The following is a 14,502-nucleotide window of genomic DNA, read 5'->3' as shown; positions in this document are numbered from 1 at the left end:
CAGCAGTCCAGCAAAGAAATGCCCTGCATCAGGGACTCTGCCCCTGCTGCTGCTGGGACACAGCAGTGCAGCACTGAGGTGTCTTGTTTGACAGGGGCACCCATGGGCTCCTGCTGAAGGCAACCCTGCTTCCCCCCTGTCTATACCAGGAGGTGAAGACACAATGGTAAAAGCTACCCACTGTCTTATTTTATCCCAGATCAGATGACCCTAAATCAATGAGCTGTGCCTGATGCTTCTGAGTGCACTCAAGCCTGCACATAAAAGAGTACTGGCAAAATAATCATGTTGCAAAATGCTGAGAATAGTAGAAGTGGTCACCCAGTGTATCCAGGCTGCTAAGAAAGCTCTTTTGATTAAATCAAACACAGAGCACAAGAAAAATGCTCACATCATACATGATGGTGTCTCCTGGGCTGCCTTATACTGAGATGAAAAAGAAAAAATTACCCATGCAAAACCCACATCATCCATAATCTGCAATGCATTTGGACAGAGGGAGGCCAGCCTTAATTCAAACCATGTGTGTTTGGCTTTAAGACCAGCATCAGCAGGACTCAGCCAGCCTGTGTGCCATCCTGCCTGCCCTGGATTCCCTGCTTCTCTCTCATATTCAGCACTTCTTTCCATGTTCACAGCTGAATCACTCTTGCATCAGCAGCATCACCATGGGCAGTGTTCCTTCTCCAGGGCAGGCAAGTGGCAAGAGCCCCAATCCTGCTCTGCTCGAGCCCTCAGCAGCACAGGATTTCTTCTAGGATACTGTGTCAGACTCCTGCAGAGCCCTGTGCAACTTTTTTTTTTTTTAATCCCAAATTAAAACTTAAGCTTCAAAGGCACAGATCTAGGGGGGGTCTCTTCATGAAGACACTGTATTTCCTGGAACAGACCCTTTAATTTTGTGGTGAGCTGGAGTTGAAGACATTTGTATTCAAATCCTTATTTAGGCTCTAATGCTCTTTAGTATTGGATATAGGGATTTTAGACTAGAAATGGCACTTTTGACTTTACTATCACCCCAAACAGACAATCACATTTTAAGCTGCTATTTTTTTTCCCAGCCTTCTTACGCTGTTCTCCCCACTCCCCCAGAAACTGTAATTATTCTGCCACATCTACTGTACTAATAAAATTTATTCTGTTCTATGTTCTTCCCTCATTTTCTTCACAAGTCTTACACCATCAAATAAAATCAAGGTTTTCATTTGTAAAGTGGTTATCAGCAGCTCAGCTTTTACTTACAGTTCTTTGAACAGGCTACAGGGATGGTAGATGGGTAGAAATGTAATGCAGTATCATATAATGTGGTGTAGCCTCCAAGCATCATTTTGTAGGGGGTGTCCCACAATACCATCTCTTTTTTGGGGGGGGGTTAGCCCTAGAGATTACAGTATTGGTTCTAATGATTTTGCTGAATGTTAAAAATAGACATGATCTTGTTGATGATCATATCACTCATGCCAGCTCACCTCAGCGTTTGCAATCCTGCCTGAACACAACAGGATTTGTAATCTCCATGGGTCCTTGCAGAGCAGCCCTCACTCAGGAATCTCTCAGGGCTTTACAAGCTCACATTGTGCTTTGTATGCTGCCTAAAATCCACAGGCATGGACATCACTGGTCTACTGCTAAGGCAGGGCAGGCACAAGACCATGTCCCTCTAAAAACACAGTGACTGAAACTCCCTCTGAAGGATTGAACACACTTAAAATCTCACCTATGCCCAAAAAAATATGTTGACTATACACAAAATATTTGTTTGAATCTCAGTTTGTTTCCAGATTTGCTCATCATTTTTGCATTGGTGGCTTTAGGAGCAGCAGCTTTTGTAGCTGTCCAGCAAAGATTCGTTCTCAAGTGTCCCTGGTGTGCAGCTGTGCTTGTGGTATCCATAGAGGCTGTGCACCTCCTCCACTCTCAAATGGGCAGGTTTTTTCCTCAAATGTTCACACCCAAGCTGGGATGCATGGGTAGAGCCTCCCACTCATTAACACTTAATTCTCGGGTCTGGGAAAGTTTTGTTTTATAGGCTGGTATTGCTCCTGCTCTTAAAAAAAAAAAAAAATAAAAAAATCCCACATTAAGGATGAGCTTGAAATTTTCTGTACATTTCCTCTGCAGAAAACAGAGACTCAAAAAAAAAGTGGGGAAGGGGAGTGGAAATCAGATGTCATTCCCAAAAGGCAGCAAGACAACATCATTTATATAGTCTCACATTCCCTCATCTAAAATCAGTAACACCCCCAAATAAATGAAAGAGGAATACCCATTCAGTAGATCTGGGGAATACTGCAAAAAAGTAGTTAGGAATATTATTTCATATCCTCAGCATATGGATGCACATTGCTCTGGGAGCAGCTTTCCATGAGCACTCCAGCTAACAAGCTTGCTGCAGAGCAATCTGAGCAGCACATTTTAAAAGAAGGCCCGGAAAATATTCCCCAGAAGACAACTTGGAATAACTAATCATAAAAAACTTCAGACTGGACAGCTAATTTAGGAGCTCTGATCATCCTTTCAGTAGCTGGAAATACACCACTTGATGTGCTTGTCCAGTCAGAACAGATGTGTGAGACTCAGAGCTGCCCGCTCGGGAAGTTGTCACTCACCCTGCACTCACAGGCAGAACTGGCTCACAGAAAAGTCCTAAGTGAGAACGAGAGTGAGTGTGTGTGTGTGTGTGTGTGTGTGTGTGTGTGTGTGTGTGTGTGTGTCAGGGGCTTCCCTCCAGCACATTATTTACTGTGAATTACTTAGGCAGCCCTGGATTTTATTTGATAATTTTTCCCTTGATGTGCTCCATATAAAGGCAGTGTTAGCATTAACCAAAGCTAATCCATGGCGCAGTTGGGAAGGGGATTATTTTGCCAATGATTGGTTTCTTTAAACATGGACTTGTGATCAAAGCAATATGGTTCTGGTTTTTTCCTCTGTTTTTTAGCTTTGTAGTATGGTTCTTCTAAATAGCAAGTTACTGCTATAAGCACGCTGTGAATTTCCAATATAGCAAAGCTTTAATAATTTGCAGCCATAATTGTTCCTGCTTCAGTCTCCAATTCAATTTGGTGTGGAATTCCCATCTCCCAGCACAAAGCTTAACTCAATGGTATCTGTGTGAGACAGACTATGAAACTAGTCTGGTATAATGGACTTCATTAAGGGATAGGCAAATTATTTTCATCTGTAATCTATTTTAAGTGGAAAAAAGGACTTTGAATAAATATTTTTCCTTCAAAAGTTATTAATTTCTGTGGGGGGAAAGAGGCATTATTATTTGTTGCTTATTTTTTCCTTTGTTTTCATAAAGGGTTTGAAAATTATTTTCTGGTTGAATTATTTATTTGGTTGAAATAACAAATATTTAAGCCAGGGGTGGAAACAACATATTTCTATTTTACTGAAGAGTCAAACTGTGCAAGGAGCTTTCAATTCTTTGCCTGCCCATCTGTAACTTCTTCTGATGCTAAAATCCCAGCTCATAGACTGACATAACAAGCATCACCCATCTCCAGACATCAGTAGACATTTATCTGCCTGTGTGTAGATTTAGTAGCCTCAAATCATTTTTTTAGTCCATCCTGAAAGTAGAAAACTGTGAAATTTCAGCACAGATATCTGTTTTTAAGAGGGAGCCTGTGTTGGCAAAAGACCATTAACCCTAACCTGAACATGCACAGACTAATAACAGGTAAGTGGAAAGTCTTATTCAAGCCCTGCACATGGCAGTAAATTACTCCCCTGATGAATAAAAGCCATTACTTAGTATTTAGCATCATAGCAAGAAGCCTCTTCGGCCTGTTCCTAACAGAGATGTTACAGTTAATTTAGTGTAAAATTATCACCTGCTGTACAATAAAACAACAAACTGCAGTCAAATAATCTCTTAATAAATGAAAATGTGTAATAAACTGTGTCAGCACCACAGAGACTTGGCAAGGCTGAATACCCTAAAGGTACCAATCCAAACAAATTCACCATACAATATATGGCCTATGTCATTTCTGGTTCTTATCAGAGATGATTCATCTGGGAATCCCTGGCACTAAGTTTTACCTCTAAAGGCCAGGCAGCTATTACAATGATATAATTTCTGCCACATTAATTAAATATAATGCCTGTTAGCCCCTTTATAGGGGTCTATAAATTCATTGTAAACATATGCTGTAGATGGGCATATGTAATCTACAAATGCAATAAACGTTCAGTCAGCTTCCTCTCCTTGCAGAACTGGGAGAGGTCAAATTATCACAGTGCCAGAAAAACCATGGATACCCAAAGGTAAACCTAATTTTGCTTCTGTCACACATTATGATAAATATATATATATTTACATGCACATCTTCATATACAGAGACCTGTGTCTCTGCCAGAGAGGGAGGCAGCACGAGCACAGGGACCATGAGTTGGTGGCAGCAGGCAAGAGGACATGCAACTGTTCTCACTGCCTGCCAGCTGCCAGATCCAGTGTTGGTGAACACCAACAAAGGCCACCAAGGCACTGCAGTTCAGCACAGTCCTGCTGGCCTCTCCCAGCTGCAGGGGAGACATGGTTATGTTAGATTTCATAAAGTCTGTATATGCTGGAGATTCAAATGCTCTCTTTACCCAGTAGGAAAAATAAATAACAGTTGAGAACAAAGAGGAAAGCAAAGCCAAGGGAACAAAAGCTGGGTAACACTTTTGCAGTCAGCCAGACCCAGACTTTGAGCAGCATCAGCAGACTTTCTGAGGCATCACATGAGAAAGCTGAGGAAGATCATCCCCATTCCTACGGTCCCCTGGGAAGAGGAAGGCAGGGTGCTCAGTGGGCCCTGCTTGCCTTGAAGTCCAAGTTCATCTATTTGAAAACCACAAAGAGACCTTAGAGGATTGGCTTTCCACTGCTCCCCTCCACACTGGCTGCTTTAGCAGGCACCGGGGGCCCGGTTCCCCAGCCACACAAGGTTTTTGCAGGTGTGTAGAGCAGGTTGTCCCTCCTGGAGCTGGCACAGGCCTCCAGAGCCTCTAACTCCTGGCTTCTGCTCTTGGAGGGAGCACATTTTCATGCTGTACTTACTCTTGTTTTGTTTCACATAGCTCAAAAAGCAAGAGCAAGGGACAGCTGGTGACAGCTGAAACCCATGCAGGGTCAGGGCAGGACATGACAGGATGCAGTACCTAGAAGAAATTTGTAATAAGCATCACCATCAGAAGCCCATTTATCTTCCTGGAAATATTAGTCAAATTGTGAAAAACTGCAAAATTACTTTTGTTTGTGTCTCCTACACAGGCATTTCTGATCACATCCCTGTAACACAGCAAATCCCACATCTCACAATACAGTCCAACTAGAATAATGGCTTCACTTGGGACAACTTGGGTGCTGCCTGGAACCCCATGCCAGCCCTCTGAAGGGCTGCCCCTGGTGCAGGTCAGCTGCACTGGATAATCCTTTATGTTAAGCATCCATATCTGCTACCACTTTTATAATGCAATCTTCACTGGTACAAATAACCCTGGTCCATCAATACTTCCAACCACAGTGCGGTACCATGGGCAGCAGGAATGACCTCTCATGTCTACTGGCTCACATCCATCCTCCAAGCTGTTGCTGGTGTCTTTACGCAGGTAATTGTGCCCCAAAACTCCTTAGGTCCCCACTACTCCAAGGTGACTTCTGCAGAAGAGCAGTGGAACAATTTCTCTCAGGCTTTCAGGATGGGGAAGAAGCTGTGCTGATGCATAAATTTGGCTTGGCATCTGGAGGCAAAACAACATAATTCCAGCCCCTGCCTCCAGAAGATGACCAACATGTGTTCTTCCATCCCAGCTCCTGACTAGAGGGTTGACATGACACTGCTGGAGACCCATAAGAGGTTTGGGTGCTGCTACAGGGCTGGGTGCAACCTCTGTGTAGGGGTGAGAGAGGAAGAAGGTTCAGGAGCCCCTGGGGTAATCACACCACCTGTCCTATGGCTCTGGCAGGGCACACATCACACTGGGCAGCACAGAGGCAGGACAAGCCTCCCTCATTGCTGGCACACCCCTCCCATTGTTAAACTAAAGAGACCCCCAACCAGAGGCTGCTTTACAAAGACAAGACACCCCAGCCCATGGCAGATGTTGGGCTTCTGACTCCCATGAGTGGGGCCAGAGGCATCAGTTTATTCTCTTCACACCACCACAAATGGCAAAGCTCTCACCCAGCACACCTTCTTAAACGGCAGGGAGTGACCATTTAGAAACAAGAAATTAAAGTGACAGCTAGAGGAGACTTCTCTTCCACCTAGCTCCTTCCTTGGGAAGCTCCATTCCTGTATAAACATCTTCTGCCTTTACCCTCTCTGGGCAGGTTCTCCTCGGGCTGTGAGAGCAGAAACTTTTCTTCAAACTGAGCTTAGATGAGCAGAAGATAAATACAGCATTTTTTCTCAATCACATCAAACAATAATGGATTATCAGGATATGCCAGCACCCTCTGGTAGCAAGAAGGGGCAGTGCAAGGGTGGAGCTGGTGGTCTCTGACACCTGTCCTGTTAGGGGTCTCAGGTGTGCCAAAAATGGGCAGCCCAGGTACATTTCTGCTGTGGGGGCAGCTAGTATCTAAGTTGGCCTCCAGGACAAAGTGAAATGTAAATGCTCTGTGCTTCAAGCCAATGCTAAGGTTTTCACTTTTAAGAATGCTTTTGACCAAAATGGTGAAAGATTCACTGTGTTGAGCAGTGTAATGTCTGCCCCTCCTGGCACAGCCCCTGTCCTGTCATAATGCCACATGTGCTTGCAAAGGTAACAAAAAAAAAAAAAAAAAGCAGTACAGTGAAAATATTTTTTGCTTTATAAGGCCAGGAACAGACTATATATCCATTTTTATTGATACAGTGCTTGAGAAAGTTCCTGCCTGACCATCAGGCAGGCAGGCTGCCAGGCACCATCTCTGAGACCCACAGCACAGAACTGGCCCAAGTCACCTCCAGCAAGTTTCACACAGAGTGATGCTGTCTGGAGGACTGAAGAAAGGGAACTGGATAGTCAAAGGCTGAACATAATCCTTCAGCCTTTAGTTATAAAACACAAGGGGAAGCACTCTCCCAGCACCAAAATGGCACCAAGAAGAGAACTTGGAAGTAGTGTGGTTTTATCTTCACAAATTTTTTTCATTCTAAAGATGGAGGGGAAGAGTGAAGCAAGTATGGTTTTATTACAAGGATCCGTGACCTGAATACTGGAGAGATCTTTGGAGACCTGTGAGGGCCCTGACATCCACGAGTGGCTGTGCTCTTCACCTGGCTGTGCAGATTTGCATCTCTAGCTGCTTTTCTTCTGGAAAGGGAAAACCAACAAGTCTGTTGCTTGTGTCTGATACAAAGGAGAAGTCACCAATAATGGGATACTGTAGAAAACTCTGTAATTACCAAGAGGGGCCAAGCCTGGCTCAGTCTCCAGCTAAGGGCAGCTGATACGACACCTGGATCTGGCCACCAAGACACCATGCTAACCAAAAGGACATCACAGCAGTGAGACTATTGATCTGACTCACTTTGTGGTCCACAACTGATGCCTGATAGGAACTGCTGCCTGTGAACCTGTCCACCACAGCACAGGAAAAAACCATCCAGGGTGAAGCCAATGGGCAGAGCCCAAGGCAAGGCAAGCACTGGTCCTGCTCCCTATTCATTCCCATGGGGTGAGGAGATCATCTGCTCCCATCTGCTCCCACTCTGCTCTGTCCATAAGGGCAGCAGGAATTTAAGTTCATCCCCACATCCTCCCACCCCCCAGCATCTGCCTGCTAAAACGGTTAAACCACCCAAAACTGCTATGGTTTCAGTTTATCACATATCACATACAGATCTTGCAGTGCTCACTGGCTCTCATGATGTTTGCTTCCCTCAAAATGTCATCCTATAAAAAATACCTAATTCAGCAGGGGGAGGGAGTTTGATATTTTCTTCTGAGGCTTTGGGTATGTTTTTCTTTTCACCAAGCAAAACCACTTTGGCCTTCTAAAACTGGAAGGAGGGAAGTGTGATCCAGGGCCTTGAAGTGCTGTTAAAGGCTGAAAAGGAGGGGCTCTAGTTTCCTTATTCTATCCCAGAAGGGCCTCTCTGTCTGTAAGGCTTGTGACTGTACAATTTGACTGTATGATCTTACTCATGTCAATGAAAGGGACAGACTACTGCCTGTACTTGTGTTCTTGCTGCAGTCACCAGGGCTGAGTCCCCCATTCCAAACAAGATCTCCAGCCTCAGCATGTCCCTTTCTTTGTATTATGAATATGGTTGTTTATATGATTACTGTTGCTTCTGCCACTTCAGTTTGATGTGAAATGAAATGCTTGGTTTGGTACTGAGCCATGATTTTCAGGTTTTAAATTAAAATTAATAAAGATTGAGTAAAAACAGAAGAAAAGTTTGAAGTTTGAAAGTCTGAAATTTTTAGAAAAACAGGGAACTGTTCAGCTTTACCTTTCAGCTGTTTCAATGTCATTACATTTTGCATTTTTTTGTGAGGGAAACCCAGCTACTCCAATTATGAGCTGTAAAGCTAAGAAAAATAAACAAGAAGAGTTTCACTTAGCCTTTATCTGTTGCCAAATCAGATGTGCCTTTTGCCTGAAGTGCAGCTACATTATGGCAGAGATGCTCATTGAAGGAGGATTTTCTCACAACACCCATGGCCACTGCCATCCCTTATGTCCTCAGACAGGATTCACTCCACTCACCTGGGACCACCTTGCTTTCAGTTTTGCCCACTCCTGGATTTTCCCTTCCCCCATCAAAGGCAGAGTCATGTTTGCACAGTGGTTCCCTTTGCAGCAAGGGCAAGCAGCATGGGCAGCAAAGCAGCCCCCCTGTGCTGCAGGACAGCTGCAAAGGTGGGGGGATCCCCCCAAACGGGGGAAACATGGCACCACCCAGGAGTGATTTCCTCTTGGCTGTGGAATCCTGCCCTGGGGGCTGGTATGTGCAGGACCACACCATGCTCACATCTCTGACCTCACAGCACGTGCTGTGCCTTCCCCATGCAGGACACAAGCAGAAAGGTGATGCTTTGACTTTTTGGGGTCACTCCTGACTTACACCACCACCACAGCCGACTTAGAGATTCCTACAGAAGTGGCACTTGCATTTGGTTCCACATGATTACTTGGGTGGTGACAAGGAGCAGGATTTGGGCCTGTATTATGGCATCATTATTTTGATAAAGATTTCTGCTTAACAGACATTTTCCCCCTCTCTGCTGTGTACAAACCTCACACAGAATCAAAATCTGTCCAGAAGTGCATTAAAATGCAAAACTATTTCTGCTTCACAGGAGGACCTTTTCCATTAGCACCTCTGATAGACCATAAGGGTAATTCTTATTCTATTTCACAAAACCCCCCATTACAGTAAGGGGAAGTGAGGCAGGGGGATGTTTTAAGTGGTGTGGAAGATGTTAAACATTTTCACTAGGTCTGCCAGAAATTCACATCAAGAACACAAAGTTGCAAAAAAATGCACACCAAAGAATTGCTACAATCGAGTTTCCAGACCAACAAGTGTTGTTCTGCATGTGCCCAGCCATCAGGTATGAGCAGAGCCTGTACTGCCAAGGCTGCTTCTTGAATCAGACCCAGGTTCCTCTCTTATAGTACTGCTGTACAAACTGGGGAAGAAGAGCTACTGAGCCCTCTAGACATGATTACACCCATGTTACTGGAATTATAGAGGGTCAATATTGCAGAAAGAAAGAAACAAGAGAAACCTGGCTGCTCCCTGGTCTTAGCTGTGCCCAGCAGCAGAGATGGTCCCACCACAGCCATGTCTCCATGGTCTGGGCTTTTCTCTGGTGTGTGTTTCTTTCCTGGCTCTGTGGTCTGGGCATGACAGATGCACACAAGGGTTCAGCATCCTGAGCAATGCACACCTGCACAGTTCAACAGCAGCGGCTCCAAAGGGAGAGTGAGAAAGGTTATTGCTCAGTAATTAAAACTCAGTTCTCACCTGGCACACAGTTGGGATGTGGAGCAAGAGAGGCTGCAGCTAAGGTTTAGCCTCCTTGGGGTGCAGCTGTGAAGGGAGAGCACCCCATCACACCATGGCTTTCTGGACCCTGTGCTGGGGCTGCAGACCCAGGCACAGCCAGTGCCCATAGCCAGCCCTGCAGGAGAGGCCTGGAAATGGGAAACAGCTCCATGGGCAAGTTCTGCTCACATATGCACAGCATGGACGTAACCCAAGAGCAGCATAATCAACAGAGAAACAGCAAAACAGCCACCTCAGGGTTACTCAGAGAGAGAAGGAGAGCTGAGCCCACTTTGACCCTGCTTTGTGGGGAAAAGAAAATCCAATTTCATTCTCTCTGCAACCAACTACTCAACGGCTTCCTTCTGTTCCTTTGTTCTCTTGTTGTTCATTATGGACCTTGGTCTTTTTCTTGCTCTGACTATCTGGGTTTTCCTCTCAGTGTAACCAAGCACACAGCTATCCTGAAACCATTTTCTCCTCTTCCTGCAGAAGAGAAATATTAAAGCACAGGTTTTCCTCCCTCAGTTCAACTCACCTCTCTACCTTCCACAGATGCCATTTCCCCTACCCTTAAATTTCTTCTGCTGAAAAAGTCCCTCAAAATAACTAACCCTCCTGCCTTCCTTCTCTGCCTCCCACCTCCTGTTTTCCATCCCTGCTCCTCTCCTGTTTCTGGTTTCTTCCCTTTCATCTGGTTTCTCTCCACCAGCTGGTCTCTACATACACATAGCTCTCCCCTTCCTTCCCAGTCTCTCTTCACCCTATTTGCATTTTTTCACTTGTGCTAATTAGGCCCTCCGTAAACATCTTTTCTGCCTCCCTTCCCATGACTTCCTAGCGCCCCTGTCCTGGCATTTTTCCTTCTAGGGCTGCCTTTAATGCCCTCCTGGGATCAAGAGGCTGCTCAGTGCATCCAGGGGTCTGTGTGGGCTCTGGCAACCCCTATGAAAATACCCCTGCTCAGAAAGCTGCCCAATCTGCATCCCCACACCGCTGCCCTGCACAGCTCAGCACCAGTGAGGAGCCACTGTGATGATGATCACCCCAACCAGGGCTCACTCCCTTAATTAAGAAAAGGTCAGATCATCCCCAGCAGGTCAGGTCAATTCCAGCTCTGAGCACACCCATGCTGGATGCCCTCCTCCCCCAGAGTCCTGGCTCTGCATGAAAACTCCACTACAGTCCCAAACCACAACCAGCACAGTCCAGGAAGGGCTGTGCTTCTCTCCCTGCCAGGGGGGAACAGCCACATTGGGAGCATTTCATCTCAGAGCTGATGTTCATGAGACCTGCCCTCGAGGACATATGTTACAGCAGCAACATGACTTATAAACACAGCCTTGTTCTGCATCCTGGTGGCACATTCCCAAGTCTCCAAATAGCACAGGTCACTGACAAATTGTATGATTCAGATGCCAAACCCTTGGTATCTGGGATGGTTCTAGTTAAGAACTGGAGAAAGGAAGGCTTGTGGCTTCTGAGGAGCCCAGCCCATTGCTGGGAGAGGTCAGAGGGTTTTGGTCTATGTGTGTGCTTTTGTCAAAACTGGACTGGAACAAAGTTTCTTCTCCCAAAAATTACTTTGAACTGCTTTTCCCAGGGGTATTTTTCTCAGCACGGGATCCTCAGGCAAAGAGTTCTGCAGCTGTCAGAAAACAAAATGCCTGCAAAGAAAATCAGTCCAGCTCAGTGTATTTTGTTTCAACATCACTGTCACTCTTCCTCCTGATCATCGCTGTTTGCCAAAGCAACCAAAGCCCTACTACTGGACTAGACCATGTGCTGAACATGGGAAGATGAACTCTCTGGTACAAGGGGAATTGTCTAGCCAATTAGCTCCTGTTTGGAAATCATTTAGAACAAGAAAAGTAGATTTTTTTGAAAACATTGAGCCATCACTTATCTGGCAGTAGCAGTGTGGCTCATACACATAAATTCACCTGAGGACACAGGAAGGGAACACAAACACTGGGTTTCAGCCAGCACTGCTTGTGACACCTGGACATTGCCTCTTTCCCAGCTGCCCTAAAGGCTGTAGGGAAGAGAAGGTATCACTCTTCCAGGAAGTCACTGAGGAGCTGGGTGTTGAGACATGTAAACACACAGCCAACTCTACCCAAGCATCACCCAAAGCCCACAGAGAACAGCCCTGGCAGAAAGATTTGCCCCAGCCCATCACAGCCCCTCCTCAAACCACAAGGAGCCCACAGGGAGCCAGTGGGACCAAAATCCAGAGAAGGGCTCTGCTGAACACACATGGGAGTTGGCACAGGAACACTATTGTCCCTCCCCAGCCCTGCAGGGCCTTTCCAAGGACAACGAGCCACCGCAGCTGCATCTCTGCACTGCAGCTCTTCCCGCTTGGAGGAACACCCGTTTGGGATGTGTCTGACCCCACATGAACCTTCTCCCTCCTTCCCCTGCCAACTGCAAATGCGTCACTGAGGGATATTGCCAGAGCCAGCCCCGGTGAGAAGCCGGGCGCTTTTTATTGCAAAACGAATGAAAATGAGGCAGTCTGCCCACAAAACTGTATCAAAAAGTATTTTGACAGAGAGAAAGTTATTCCCATTTTTTGCATCTAACAGATTTTATTTTCTATTAAACCAAAATTTTCAGTTTATTTTTAATTTTCTTTCTCTCCCCCCCGCCTTGGATTTAGAAGCTGTGTTAGCAAATGCCACAATGCAGCAGCAGTGCCATAAGCTCCCAAACAGCCTCCTTGCTGACCTCACAGCACAGGCAGTGAATGAAGGACTCCTTTAAATGGCTTTCTGTTTTTCCCTTTGCCTCCTACTCTCTACTCCCCAGGCCACAGCTTCCCCTAGGACTGCTGAGCAAACACAATCCATTTCTTCTTCCACAAATACTGTACTTCTGATTCTGACAGGGATAGATCCTCCAGGCTTGAGCTGCACCTCTTCAGCTGCCTCTGGGTTCATAAAGGCTGAGAACCACACCAGCTCCTCCCCAGGTCAGGATCAGTGATCTATGCCTCATCAAAGCTTTGCCTGGGCTGGGTTACCCAGCACATTGGCAGTCCCCCGGGATCTACATCACTGCCCACCTAAAATATTGTTCCTTCACAGTATTTACCAGCTGCAGGGTGGAACAGGCCTTGTTCACTCCAGCCATGGCATCATCCTCACCAGGTGTGAGCACCAGCAAGTCCCCCCGCAGTCCAAAACTGTCTTGGTCAGGTACAAGCACAGGGGGCCTGGATTGCCCTGAGCACTGCAGCTGGCTGGGAGCTACGTGCCAGGGCCATGCCAGCTGTGGGAAGATGGGAAATTTCCAATGAACCATGAGGCTGAAGCAGCCCTGACAAACTCTATCTCATCGTGCATCAAGCCAGCCCATAGAGTTTACTTGTCAGAATGTTTTAAGCCCCCATGGATGTGCAGCAGGAGCTCCTGCTGTACCACTGCTCTGCAGCAAGGGGGTTGTGACAGCAATGATCCAGGCTCCAGGAGCAGCTATTCACTGCACTGAAAACCAAGCTCGTGGCTCTCCTCTCATCCAGCTCCTGGTGCTGGAGTCAGACAAATCTGTATCACGGCACAAGGCAAAAAGCAGCAGCATATTTTTTAACTGTGCTTGTTAATAAACAGTAGCAGCAACCCTGTCCAGCCAAAAAGGGAGAATTCTAAGGCAGTAACAGGCTCCAGATAGGATTAACAGCACATATTCTGGAGATGAGGTACGGGTGCCAGAAGATGCAGTAGAGACAAGACCAGCAGTGCTTTCCTGCTAACAGCAATGATTCATCCAGGAGAGTTAACGAAGTAAAGTTTTCCCAGACAAATAGAGCAAGGTTTGTTCCTGTAAGTCATTCTAAAACAGTTGGCTTTTAGTTTTCCATTGAGCATCAGCCATTTCCTTGTCCACTCTTTCCAGGAAAACCTTTAGAAAGGTTGAGGGGGAAGAAGGAGGGATGACAAGAGAAGGCTGTTCAAGAATGCCTGCAAGTTAATAAAAAGACATTGTAGAATGCTCTTCTATGACAAAATGGGAGCATCTGATTTTCTAAAGATCCCACACTACTTTCTTGCTTTATTGATTTTTAAGAGGTTTGGGTATATTCCCATTTGGCCATATTTCCAGGCAGCTGTAGTGTGAGTTTTACACACCCTCTCCCTGAGCCAGGCCTAAACCTCCCCCCAGCTCTGGCATGGAAATTGGTCTCAGGGAGATGCAGGCAAGGAACAGCTTCCCTTTCCATACCTATTTAGTGTTGGGTGAGGGGCTGGTAGCACTTTTAGATCTCCAAGGGCCAGAGCTGACCTGGGGCAGGTATCACCCAGAAGGGTTTAAAGGCTGGAAGCTCCAAAGCTCAGCTCAGCAATACAAGATTCAGGCATCATGAGACAACTTATCCCAGCCCTGGTGAAAAAAGGACAAACCCTGGCCACCTCACCCACCAGTCCTACAGTGGAAAGAAACATTTAAAAGTGTTTGTTTGCAGCACCCTAAATAGAAAATATATATATATTTGCCCCCACCATAGGCTTTG

At 46.0% G+C, this 14,502-nt stretch overlaps 1 long non-coding RNA gene across 1 annotated transcript in view; it reads right to left on the bottom strand.

Annotated features, from left to right (window-relative positions):
- LOC146767410 (uncharacterized) overlaps positions 1–14,502 on the bottom strand; it is a 61,739-nt gene that overhangs the window by 6,021 nt on the left and 41,216 nt on the right. The gene's annotated exons all lie outside the window — the stretch shown is intronic.

Source organism: Lonchura striata, chromosome 5 (assembly GCF_050655825.1).
Source record: "Lonchura striata isolate lonStrDom1 chromosome 5, ASM5065582v1, whole genome shotgun sequence".
Taxonomy (NCBI): Eukaryota; Metazoa; Chordata; class Aves; order Passeriformes; family Estrildidae; genus Lonchura; species Lonchura striata.
Note: the sequence above shows the minus strand (reverse complement) of the source record. Positions and strands in the feature narration are given on the sequence as shown.